This window comes from Cololabis saira, chromosome 11, assembly GCF_033807715.1.
Source record: "Cololabis saira isolate AMF1-May2022 chromosome 11, fColSai1.1, whole genome shotgun sequence".
NCBI classification, from domain to species: Eukaryota; Metazoa; Chordata; class Actinopteri; order Beloniformes; family Belonidae; genus Cololabis; species Cololabis saira.
In genome coordinates this window covers 19,863,907-19,877,548 of record NC_084597.1, presented here as the reverse complement: position 1 = coordinate 19,877,548, position 13,642 = coordinate 19,863,907, and the positions used below count along the sequence as shown (strand labels likewise).

Sequence of the window (13,642 nt, the reverse complement as noted above, 5' to 3'; positions counted from 1 at the left end):
ACAACTCAGGGAAAGGATTATCCTATGTTGGTTTTTTGTCAACAAAGTGATGCGAACAGACAAAAATGGGGGGGTGTTTTTTTTTAGATTCAATGCCTTCAGCCAGGTCCTTGATTCCGAGTCGGTATCAGGCTTGTGAAAAAAGTAAACAACGGAGCGCATGGACATTGCCTCTTCGTAGCTGGTTTGTGGTCGCAGCACTCTCTATCTAACCACTCGTTCAGGTGCTTTCTCGAGTTCTTACAACCAACCACTGCACACATCGTTCCCGAACCACTTTTCTTCTTTGAAATATCCATGTAGTTGCTCTTTGTCAGTGCTATGTCGGCACTCGGCACAACGCCAGTGCTAGCTAGGAATACAGAACTAGTCCACCAGAACGGAAGTGGCTGGCATCGACGGGAGGACTTCAGGAAGTAGAGCGGAAACGGCTCAAAAACTTGTCTATATCACGTTAACTTCGGGGTGACAAAGACTGTGACGCATAGGATTCAGTGGCGCTCATCAGCGCCATCTACCGTCGGGGCGTTTAAAAAGGAACAAACGCATCTCATGATCAGATATTTTTGGCGTTAGAAATTGGATGTGTGGCGAGTTCGCGTGAAAATGTGCAAAAGCGTGTGTCGAACGGCGAAAGAGTGAAAGTTGGCAGCTCTGCATAAACAAACGTTCCCTAAACTTTTTGTGTTAATGGGGTGATCCACCTTTTCTCTGCACAGCTGGTCTTCAGCAGGAGGGTCCCCCCTTATGATCCAGGTCCTGATCAAGGTTTCTTCCCTCATAAAGGGGAATTTTTCTTGCCACTGTTTGGTTTAAAGTTTTTCTCCCACTAGGGGAGTTTTTACCTGCCATTGTTTATGTAATAATAGCTCAGGGATCATGTTCTAGGTCTCTGTAAAAATCCTAGACAAGTTGTGTTGTAATAGACACTATATAGAATTGAATATATATGCACACACAGTATTGTTGCACATGTGGCACATAGGATATTTATATATATATATATATATATATATATATATATATATATATATATATATATATATATATATATAATTGCCTGCTCACCTAAATATATTATTTTATATCTAACTCTTATATTGCATATTTACAGACACCGCCCATTAAATTTTAAGCATTTCTTATTTCTTTTGACTATAAAAGGCAGGATGTATATAAGCTGTGAGTTGCGCTGAATTCTTCAGTTGGCAGTTAACACTGGGACCAGTAAAAGCCACTGACGATCAGTCGACTCACATTTCCGTTTTTATTTATTTTTTCAGGTGGGTAAATGTTACATATGCATTACTACAGTTTGTCAATATTGTTAGCTTTTTATTTAGTGTACTGTCGCATTATAACGTGTATTTTGTCAGCGGTATTTGCGCGTGTTTGGTTTCCTAAACCGGGACGAGTTGGCACCAGCTTGCCGGTTACGATGAGTGGTTGTGGTCAAATTAATGTTACAACTGTCAATCGGAGTCGGATGTAACGTTTGCCTGACTCAACTGATAAATATATTATATTGTTATTGTTTATATTGTCATTTGTATTGGTCCAAATAAGTTCAGTTGGCAGTTAACACCGGGACCAGTAAAAGCCATTGACGATCAGCCGACTCACATTTCCGTTTTTTATTTATTCTTTCAGAATAAATTATTTTCTAAAATATGTCCCCCTATGAGTCAGCTTGCAGTCTGTGGGCGTAACACACACCGTAGTAAACTGAGTCTTTCTGCCACAACTGCCAGTGAGTGTTCAACCAAAGAATCCTGCGATCAGCTTACACCTGTTGTTTGTGTTTATTTTACTGTGGTTTGCAGGTGTGTCACCTGAGCACCTGATCAGTCTTATGTAACCTGGTGTGTCCAGTAAGAAAGAATACTTATTGACCCAAAGTTCAGCAGATCCTGTACAACAGCCGTTTATTTCAGGACTGGAATGCAACCATTACAGGAGTGAGAAGGCACACAGTTTGTGATCAAAATGTAAACCATAAATTCTTGCAGAAAACCCCTCTTAGACGTTACAATTAAATTTCAGTTAAAGTAGAACATGCTTGATAGGTGTTAAGTATTTTCTAAATTCAATAAATGTCATTTTTATGGTTAGAAAATTAACATTTGATCGACAGATGATATTTAATCTTTTAGTAAAACATCCAGAATAAATATACATTGTGATTTTATCTCATTATAAACTATTCCCAGATGCTTTCACTAAACTGCACTCATGCATTAACACCTTGTTTCTACTTGTTTCTGCATTTTAATGATACGCCCATCGTCCACGGTGCAGTCTATGGGAACCGGCGGTATCTCTGACGTAGCTGCGAAACAGTGTTTTTTGGAACGTTATTTACCCCACGTGCGTTGGAAATCTTCAGCTGGTGCATAAATGCTATGCTGGCTTTTAAAAGACAAACTTACTTCAGTTTTTTAAGCTACAAGTGTGGGCACAAAATACAGAAGAAGGCCACATTTGCACAGAATGGTTCAAGTGACCTAAGTCCGAATTTTCTCCTCCCATGCAGCGCAGATCGGATGCGACCTGTGGACATGCAAGCAGTAAAAAACGGCATGGATTCGGATGGTTTAAGGTGTGATTCATAGGTGGAAATAAATCAAGACACCAGCTGGATTCTTGCATTTGTATGCGCCGTCTCAGCAGACGGGTGGCGTTTACGTCCTAAACCTGAGCTAATCGCGCCTAAACCTTTACTGACCTCCAAGAATGCTTCAGAAAGTACATTTAGGGCGGCTAAGCTCTTCTACATTGCAGATGTCATATATGGGTCGGTTTTTAAAGATGATGTAAACAACACATAAAAAAAACCAAAAGCCCTAAGAATTGTACTTTCTTGTGCAGGACGGCGCAGGGGGCGTGTACTGTACTCCATACGGCCTGACCGTTGCAAATAGAAACAAGGTGTAAATCACAATTATTTACCAATTGCTAAGTTAATTTCCACTTATAGATATCATCCCGTAAGAAAAACCTTAGCTACTGTTCAAATATCCCCAGCTGAGTAACATTACATAAATATTATTTATTTGCATAGCATTGCTCACATAAACATTAGAACCCTACTATTTGACCTCTTAAGAAATGTTAGAAAACACTGAAATTGGACCTTTGAACCTTTAGACCACTTTATAAAAATCCCACTACTGTGAAATTCAAAATAAGAGCTCTTTGATATCCGTAGTTGCTTCGCTAACACTACCATACAGCTTAAGCACAGCTTTGTTGAAAATCAGGCATAAAAATAACATTTAAAAAATAGGTCCTGAGTGGAAAGCAGAGAAATGCTATTATTGCACACAACAAATGCTCTGAAAGCTCTTTAGACCGTTTTTTCCGTGTGAGCCGTCCATGTTTGTATGTTTTGGCAACGGAGCTGCCAAATGTTGGTCACTGCTGTTCGGCGGAGCTCACACAGCATCACTAATAAAGAGCAAAGCTCCTGTATGGACAGACAAATGGACGCCATTCTGCTTTTTAGGTCTCCTCAAGAAGCTTGCGGAGGTTTCTTTGAATCTAAGTTGAAAACAAAGACAAAATGATCACATTTACATAAATGCTGTTGCTGAACACGTGTTAAATATCAAACTACAGATGGTTAGCTTAACTCAGCATAAATACTGGAAACTGGTGAATACAGTTAGTTTGACTAAGGGCATCATTTTGTGTTGAAAAGAGGTGAGAATAAAAGACTTCAGAAAGTAAAACTCACAAGGAGGTAAAAGCACAGGAGCCTTCAAACGGACCTTTGAACAAACCTCTGGAAAAAAAGTTTTTTACGCCAATGCCAGAGGACTATCCCTACAATTGTGTCTAAGTCAAGTTCTTTTCAACAAAACAAAACAAAAATGTGCACAAAAGTGAAAAAAAAATCAAGTTTAACTACCGGTACTTCAAAGATGACAAAATGTTACACTGCGATTCAATAACGTGAACAGATTGCTGAATTTATCTGAATGGCTTGCCAGCTGCAGAGTAATAAAGGTGAAGACCCACACAATAAAGTTATGGGGAAGTCCTGGAAGCTAAATAGGGCAGAAGTGAACATTTGTCAACAGGAGTATTGTTACATGCCAAAAAAAAGCGTACAGCAAATGCAAAATGTGCTGTGAAGTAAAGAGAAGGTCAGAGGGAACAGCTTTGTGTCTTTGTAGACCTTGAAAAAGCCTAACATGACAGCATGCAGTGGGAGGAGCTGTGGTACTGTACGAGGAAGCAGATAAGTACGTTAGATCGTTACAGTACATGTATGGGAGCTATAAGACAGTGGGTTAGTGTGCTGTAGGTGTGACAGAAGAGTTGAAGGTGGACGTGGGAATGCATCAAGGATCGGATCTGAGCCCCCATTCTTGTTTGCTGTGGTGATTGAAGGGCTGACAGATGAAATCAGACAGGAATCTCCATGAACTATGATGTTTCCAGATGACATTGTGATCTCCAGTGAGAGCAAAGAGCAGTTGGAAGGAAATCTAGAGGTGGAGGTATGCACTGTAAAGGAGAGGAATGACGGTCAGCTGCAACAAGACAGGGTGTGTGTGTGGATGAGCGGAACCCGAGTGGGCCGATGAAGCTACAGGGAGCAGAGATGAAGAAGGTGGAGCATTTTAAGTACTTAATAGTCAATGATCCAGACCAACGGAGAGTGTGGAAGAGAGGTAAAGGCGCATGTGCACACAGGTTGGAACGGAGGAAGAACAGTGTCAGGGACGATGGGTGATAAAATAGTATCAGCAAAAATGAAAGGTGATGAGACCAGCCATGTTGTATAGGTTACTGAGGAAAGACAGGAAGATGCAGAGGTTAGAATAATGAGGTTTGGGGGAAGGATGATGAAGTGAGGAGGAGTGAGGCGTAGAGGAGGACCAGAGAGATTTATGGATGCAGCGACAGAGGACATTAGTTGGCGTGAGAGAGGAAGATGCAGAGGATAAGGTTAGATGGAGATGATCTGACCGCTGAAGGTACCAGTTGACTTTTTAAGGAAGCCAAAAAAGGGTGGTTTCGATTTGCATCCAGCAGATCTTTAGGATAGGTCTTTCTTCAAAACGGCGGACCACGTGCTCAGCATACAAAGTTGTGCCATTATGCTTAGTCTTTTTAAATCAGATTAGATTACTTTATTGAGAAAATGAAGTGACAGCGTGAAAAACTTTCTGACAGACGGCCCCTTCCCTGTGTTTTCATCTTCCATGCAACGCTAAATTAACCTGCTGTTTGCTGTGGGTTTATATCTATTATATAAACATGAAAGTAGAGTTTCTCTTGTGGTCAATGGTATCTCTGGCTGATCCGCCACCTCAAACACTCAAACACTGTAAAACACAGGTTTTCAGAAAAATCTTTCTTCACTTGAGTCATTAATAAGAAATAAACCCTCTGGAATGGTCATTTTGCTCATTTTGGTCTCTAAAAGCTTCTCAGAATGGTTTTCTTTATCAAGTTCAACTTCTACACACAAAATTTGAGAGTTAGTCATTAAGTATACTCAGTATTCGAATTGTAAAAAAAAATCAGGGGGGATGGGGGATTTTATCATATGGGGACAGATAATTTGTGCTGATTACAAATAATATAATATATTACAAATAATAGCACTGACCAAAACACCTGCATAAATACTACAGGAATGACATAGCAGCAGTTAAATGCAGCCTTCTGTAAGCTTTAAATATCCACTGGGCTTACATCAAATACATCAAAAACACAACAATAAAAAACAGTTTTCTGAACTTATCAATATGACTCTGTCCTTCACAGGATAAGTAAAATGGATCACTGCAAAAACTCAAAATCTTAACAAGAATATTTGTCCTATTTCTAGTTAAAATGTTTCATTTTAGTAAAATAAAAATCTCATTACACTTAAAACAAGAGTCATCACTGGAAAAAACAACAATTTTCACCTGTTTCAAGTAGATTTTCACTTGAAATAAGTTGAAACATCTGCCAGTGGAACAAGGTTTCTTTGCTTGTAATAAGAATATAAATCTTGTCCCACTGGCAGATTTTTCTACTTATTTCAAGTGAAAATGCACTTGAAACAGGTGAAAATTGTCAAATAAGTTATTTTTCTGGTGTTATTTTTCTGGTGATGACTCTAAATGTTGAAATAGCAGTAATTCCACATTCATTGATGAAATGACATAAGGGATGGAAAGGGGGGATGGCAGTTTTACAGGGGGGGATGATTTTGACCGTTTTTAATTCAAGGGGGGATGCCATCCCCCCTCAACTCGAGTACTGAGTATACTGCATATATCATCAGTGAACAAACCAAACAAACCTTGTCTAGCTTGAATAGGTTGGTAGACAGTTCCCCGTAGATCTCAGCGTTCACTTCGACCTGCGACCTTTGGCTCACAGTGTTTCTGCGACAACAATTAGACAGCAGATTATCGGCTGACTTATAAATGATTAAAAAAAATGTGAAGATGAGTGAAACTAAATTTCACGTCTTGGGCTCTTACTCAGTACGAAAGCGCTCCCCCATCGACAACAAGGAGTTCAAACGATGCTCAAGAGCAACAATCTTGAACGCCATGTAACAGGAGGATAAGACGAGAACACCGACTCTGTTGGGCCGCAAAGACACAGTTTCATATCGACATTTAAATCCTAACCACAAAGAACAATCAGGGTAGAAGGATGCTCCTTCAGAGTAACATGTTACAGAAATCCCAATGGCCCAGCATTCACACCAGCATCAATAATATACACAATAGGATATGAGCGGCGGTGCTCATGGAGGCTGCCACCAGGAACACTCACAAGAACAGATAGATGAGGAGGATGACATGGAGCGACTTTGGCTGTGAGGATTTGTCTCTCTTTGTGGGTCCACGTGCTGGTTTTGCTGAGCCTACAAAAAAAAAAACAAAAAGAGAATGACTGAAACCACTTTTATATCAGCTGAACCTTTGACAACCAAAATAGTTTGTCTGTTCTTGATACACATCTTAAAACATTCGTTGAATTTTCTTTATTGTTTGCTCTGTGAGGGATTTTCAATATTTAAACTGACATTAACTGTACAAAACATCGACTATTTCCAAAGAATTTTAGTCTGCAGTTGATACCGATTTAAAATCATGAGTATTGGGAAGTTTGATGTAGTGGCAAAGATGCTAATTTTCTCAGCTACCAAGCAGGAATAAATCAAGTGAGGACTGGCACAACTCTTAACTATGCCGTTAAGTGCGTGTCAGTACATGTCAGTAGGAAAGGCATAAATCATTTGTGCAACTGATATCGTAGCTCAGCTGACAGTGCAGCCCAACCCCTCAAAGGCATCACTAAGCTGTTTTAACTCTTTGAATACCGTTCTTAAGGACAGCAGCGTGTTTTTGGTTTGGAGTCTGGAGGTGGACGTCTGCATGTACTGAAACTTCTCCTCTCTTCACAGTATTTAGAAAGGTGTCCTGAAGGCCGGTGAAGTCTGCACAAATAAAAGAGAAACTGTGACTCTATTTGCCAGCAAGCTTGAGCAAATATTAACACATTCACTCACAACAAACCTCATAAAATCAACAAATGACAGAGAGAAAAACTGGTTAAAGTTTTGTCCGTCCCAACCAGCTCAAAAGTTTTTTAAATAATTCAAAGGGATCTGTTTTCATGCCATTAGTGTCTTCATTATAAGTGATCAGATGTCATCTGGCTGCCTCAACCCAACACAAAGTAAAGACTGGACGACACAAGGACATTTGACACCCTCAACCAAGAGACTGCATGACTCCCCACAGTTTATTTAGCAGATTAGGGGAAGTCCAGTCTTTTTGTATCGTATAAGAAGCAGATGGAGCACACACACCACTTATTTTGTCATAATCTGGGGTCTGAGATCCAGAACTGCTACTCTCCATCATGTCCTGCCGTCTCTGTTGCACAACCCCATCGAGGTCGGAGAAATCTCCTGAAAACTCCTGCAGTGCACAAAACAAAACATAATTATACAAAGGATACTACATAGTATACAATAGAGCGGGTGTTGAGTTATATGAAAACAAAGCACTTCTATAGATAGTTTTATCGCAACAGAAAATGTACAATAAATACATCCTGCACAAAAGATCCCAGAAAAATGGACGGACAGACCCCTGACTGACCAGAGGAAGTGACGACGGGCAGCTCGTCCTGAAGCTGTTTTCACAGGAAGTCGCAGGGCTGCTGCTCGTCTTATCCACCTGCGACGCCAACAGACACATTTTCATACAAAAACACATTCTTTTAAGGGTGAATCAACTCTTGGTCATTTGTGAGGTTAAAAAAACCCAATACCAGCCTTTTAGCACTTTATTCAGTCGTCATCACTAATGTAAACAGTAAACTAGGGTTGTCCCGATCAGGATTTTTTAGCTCCCGATCCGATCCCGATCACTTGAGTTTGAGTATCTGCCGATCCTGATTTTTCCCGATCCGATCACTTTTTTTGGCTCCCGATACATTTCCGATACTTTTTCCCGATCAGGTACATTTTGGCAATGAATTAAAAAAAAAAAAAGGGGGACTAAAACTAATTTATCCCAAGTTTATGTTATTGTCCATTGGAGAACAACATGGACACATATTTCAACAAAGTTTATCAGCACTGGTGCCACAAAATGTAAAAACATGAAATTGTAAACTAAAACAAAAAGTGCAGAATAGTGCAATAACAAAAATAAATAAATTTTACTTCAAAAGAGGTAGTTGAATGACATCCAGTCAAACTCACAAACACAAAAAAATACTTTTTGGCTTAACCTTAGTGCAACATTCTGAATGGCATGAAATGAGTAGCAGCAGCTTAATGCAACATGAACATATATAACATTTCACAATTCAAACATGTAAAGCATGTTAGTTTTGCTTACTTCGGCCGGCCGGAAGTGACGTTAAATGCAACTATATATAAAACGATTTAATATATATTAAAAAAAAACATTAATAACTAGGTATGTCCCGATACTTTTTTGGCCGATACCGATGTTTTGAAAATGCCGTGATCGGGCCCGATCGATTGATCGACCAGGTGAAAGTATGGTGTCTGGCTCTAACCACATTTTAGAGGTCTGTATGGATTTACCTAGTGATGCACCGAAATCAAAATTTGTTGCCGAAACCGAAAATAATAATAAACACTACCGAATACCGAATAACAGACCGAATGGTTCTCCAATGGTTCTTTGCAGTTTTTCATTTATTTTGCCAATTCTTTCACCATTGCATAAATCAAATAAATGTGCAGTGCAATACTCGCCAGTCACAATTTGTCTTACTGTACTTATTGTATTTTTTTTCATATTCCTTTTTCATTTTCTCCCGTTCAAATCCAATTAATCAGGTCGCGGTGGGGCGGGGCTGATCTCCACAACTTGTATAATAATTGTAAAAAAAAAAAAAAAGGTTTCTACTTTATTTCACTTATCACGGGTTCTTTTTGGAACGAAACTCCCGCGAAAACCGAGAGATTACTGTACAGCTTATTATTATTATTATTATTATTATTATTATTATTATTATTATTATTATTAACTGCGTGCCATCTGTGCCAAGTCAGGAAAGCGGCCTTGATTGGTCCTCCCATATGCGAGAGGGTTCTCGCTCCTGGGGGTGGGGACTTCTGACAGATAACCATCTAACTGTTGAGCGGTTGCGCTTGTCGTCTGCCTTACATCTGGGTTATTTTCTTGGAGGATCTCGTCAAATATATCAGACAGTGAGGGTTCGTGCACCGCATCAGTAGTACGGGCCCTTTTCTCTGCTCTCTCCCCGATCTGCTGCGCTGGGCGTCCCCTGACCGTCTCCATCACCAAGCAGGTTTCCCAAATCCAACTCAGCCTGGATCATTTCTCGTGTCCTCTGCTTTTTCCCCACATCCAAGTAATGATCTGACATGCTGACATGTTTGCTGCATTTAACAGCGCACGCCCCTCACTCCACGCTGTTTGATTGCGTCATCTAAACATGCAGTTATTAATTGTTTGGTTATTAACGTGTTTTTTTGCTATTTTCGGCCAGAAAATTTTGGTTACCGAACATTCGGTGCATCACTAGATCCCTTTACCTCATAACAGTTTACTTACTATATTGAAATACTTGATTTTTACACACACAACTAGGACTAATTACAGGATCTAATCTCCCATACCAGAGGTTTTGTAGACAATACCACTGTACTAGGGTTACACAACCAACAATGAGGAGAGAAGTGTTAAATCTGGCAGCCTGGGGTTTCAAATGTGTGGGACTGATCATACTGTAAAGAAGAACTGTCCTTGTAACAAGCCTCTGTGATTGGCAAGGGCCAACATTGCTTACTACCTTTGGAAACTAAGGAAGGAGAATCTGCCACTGAAGCTGCTAGTGAAATGTATATCAATGAGAAACTGAGCAGGTGGCCACCGAGTCAGTGGTTCAAACTGCAGTCATTAGAGCCCCATAACCAGACACAACCACCCTTTCTACCTCACGCCGCCTACAGCAAGCGCGCCAGATTCTAACAGATTGTTTTCATGTGGCCCATCACCTCCTCCAAAGGAGACCATCAGGTTAAAAGGCTGTAGTGCAACCACCAGGATGGCAAAAGGCTTCATCTCTCAGACTCCTCAACAACTCTCCCTTCCCCAACACCACCAGACTCAACCATAAACCATAACTTTAATACTGTCATCTTTTTATACTGTATTTTTTTTTTCAGATAACCTCATACAGCTGCTTTGCCGTCTTGTTTACTATAACAATATTGATAAAGTATTCGAATCTCGACTGGAACATGTACAACTGTAAAAAAGGTATGATTTACCTCCAAATGAAGACAGAGGGATTTGAGAAGTTTGAAGGTGGTATTTCGAGACAGGAATGACACAAACACGTGCTGAAAAAGAGGAGTTTAGGGTCACTTTCATGTTTGTGCCATTAAGAGAACGATGACTGTTTCTAGGGTTTCCTTACCTGATCATTTGTAGTCTCAATCACGAGGGCATTTGGGACCAATAATGCAGTTTTAGTTTTTTTGATAAACTTCACCGACATCACCGGGATTGAAATCTGGAAATGAGGAAACAAAATCGATTTGTAAATCTGAGAGATGATGAGAGACACAATGAAGAGACAATGAAGATGGCTGCAGAATTGCTAATAACGCCATGGACCAGCAGGTTCCGACAGTGATTATCTACCAGCGTTCCCAGTCCAATGCAGATTATTGTCTTTTCTGGACACTAGTCTGTTCCTCTCCTTATGACCCATGCTTTTTTTTTCTTACTGGTTGTACTCCAAGATGCATTTTGTTCTACACCCATGAAAATCCAGAGGTGTTTTTAGATCTGATCCTGTTGATTTTCCTAGAGGAAAAACACGTGTAAATACATGGGGTGTTACTGCCTCCCCTGGTGCCTGGAGCCAAATTGAGGGGAAGGAAGAAAAGATGGGAAGTGGTATTAAGTAGTACCATGCAATATGACGGCCCCGTTGTGCATTTGGTTGGCGTCCTCAACAACGGAGGAGCTGAGTACAGAACATGGAGCTGGTGCCGGATCAATGCTACCTGAATAGCTAAGGGATTTGCGGGGTGGCGTCCCCCTCCAAATCATGAAACACAACTGGAAATATGGCCAATCCAGTCTTCCTGTTCCTTCTTAACTCCTACTGTTGTGGTCGTTGACCGCAGGGAACTTGCGAACTTGGCTCTTGCGAGTTTTGGTTTTTGCGAGGCCGGAGTCTGACAGCTTTTCAGCCAGTTGCTCCAACGATGGAGCACCTTTTGAGGTTCCCGTAATATGCCGGTTTATGGCTTCCTCTTCTCTGAGGCTGATGAACTTACGGACCCCCTCGTCTCATTATCAACAAATATAACCAGTGTACCCTCGCACACAGATTATTGAGGGGACCAGCAGACACATTTATTTATTATTTATTGGATCCCCATTAGTCCGCATAAATATGAAGACTATTCTTCCTGGGGTCCACATTAAATCATACAATTAATCAACAATACAGCATTTGTACAAATAATTACATAGATCAATTAACCTGAAAATATTAACATAAATTTCTCAGTGCATATGAACAAATACTAATAATAATAATATGAACATTGAAAAATTAACATGAATGGATTCCTTTAACGTAGTTTTCTAATAGACTATTGTAACAGAATATTATGTCGAAACACAGCTTCTCTCAGTTTACTTTTGAAACTAGCCATTCCTGTGGTTGAAATCAAGTGTGGGGGGAGACTGTTCCAGTGAGCTACAGCCCTGTACATAACAGACCTTTTGAGTGCGTTAGTTCTCGGTAAAGGCAAGGTGAAGTTGTTTGCTGAGGCGTGTCTAGTTCTGTAATTATGTTTCTCGTTTGTCGGATGAAGTTGTAAATAAAAAAAAACAGGTTTCTCTAAGGTGTAAGTCTTTTTCAAAAACATTATGAGACTATAAGCCAGTCTTTCTTCCACCTGCATCCATGTGAGTCTCCTGTGCATACTCCTGACACTTTCTCTAATAGAGCACCGCTCTATGACCCTGTGTCAGCTAAAAAAGGGTAATTTGGCATAGAAAACATGGGGAGTCGGGCATCGCAAAAGGGGCTAAAGCTGGATCCAGACGTATCAAAGGTGAAAAAGAGAATGGACCAGTTTCCATACCTTGGTATCTCTGCCGAAGACTTTGGAATGGAAGCAGATCCAGTTATCAGAGACAAACATTTTGCCCTGATATAAAATGTCTCTCTGCAAGGCACACGTGTAACCTGTCGACAGACACGTGAACGTTTAAAGTTCCACTTCACCATGAGAAGAAATGTTACAAATGAATACGCTACAATATTAGAAGTGAACGTTAAACTCACTCTGTTTGAGCAACTCATCTCTGCTGACTTCCTTGAATAACTTGTGATACTGGGCATTTGTCTTCGATAGCTATAAAAAACATATTGTTCATGAGAAACTGGACAAACAAGTAAATTATCTGGGTGAAATTTGGTAAGACTCGGACAATGCCAGCGTGCTCCCCTACCTGGTTAGGTTGTGACTTCTTCCTGTCGGTCTTTGCTTCAAAGTCACTCAGACTCAGCATCGGTGAAAGCTGCTCCACAGGTTTCAGTCTGTCAGATGAAACGTCAGGGTTTATGGTTCAGTCGCCAGATAAAACAAGAGCAGAACAGGTAGGAGACAGGAATAACGAAAGCATGATAACTCAAGAGATCATATTATCAGTCAGAAGTGAACATCACCCCTGTGGTTGTGCGCAGAGTCTCTTGTGGTTGCATAGACTGCTTAGGCTGCAACACCTAAACCTCTAAAGAGCACTTTCGGTCATGCAGGTGTGCAGTTGTGCAGGTTTAATTGGACACAACGTAGAAGCTGAGCAGTGGGAGAAATGAATTTCAGCAACCTGCAGCAGTCATGACAGCATTCTTCAGATCAGCAAGATGTTGTTAAATATTTGTTTTAGTCTAACAAAATAAACATCAAATCGACTTGAACTAAAGATCCAGTTATCTTTTATTAATAGTTCATACTGTTGCTTAGGGCTGGGCGATATGGACCAAAAGTCATATCTCGATATTTTCTAGCTAAATGGCGATACTCGATATATATCAATATTTTTTCTGTGCCATAATTGGGGTTTCCCCCAAAGCA

General features: G+C 40.3%; 1 pseudogene; it reads right to left on the bottom strand.

The window, feature by feature from the left end:
• The window catches only part of LOC133454436 (uncharacterized), a 41,219-nt pseudogene that overhangs the window by 21,485 nt on the left and 6,092 nt on the right, over positions 1-13,642 (bottom strand).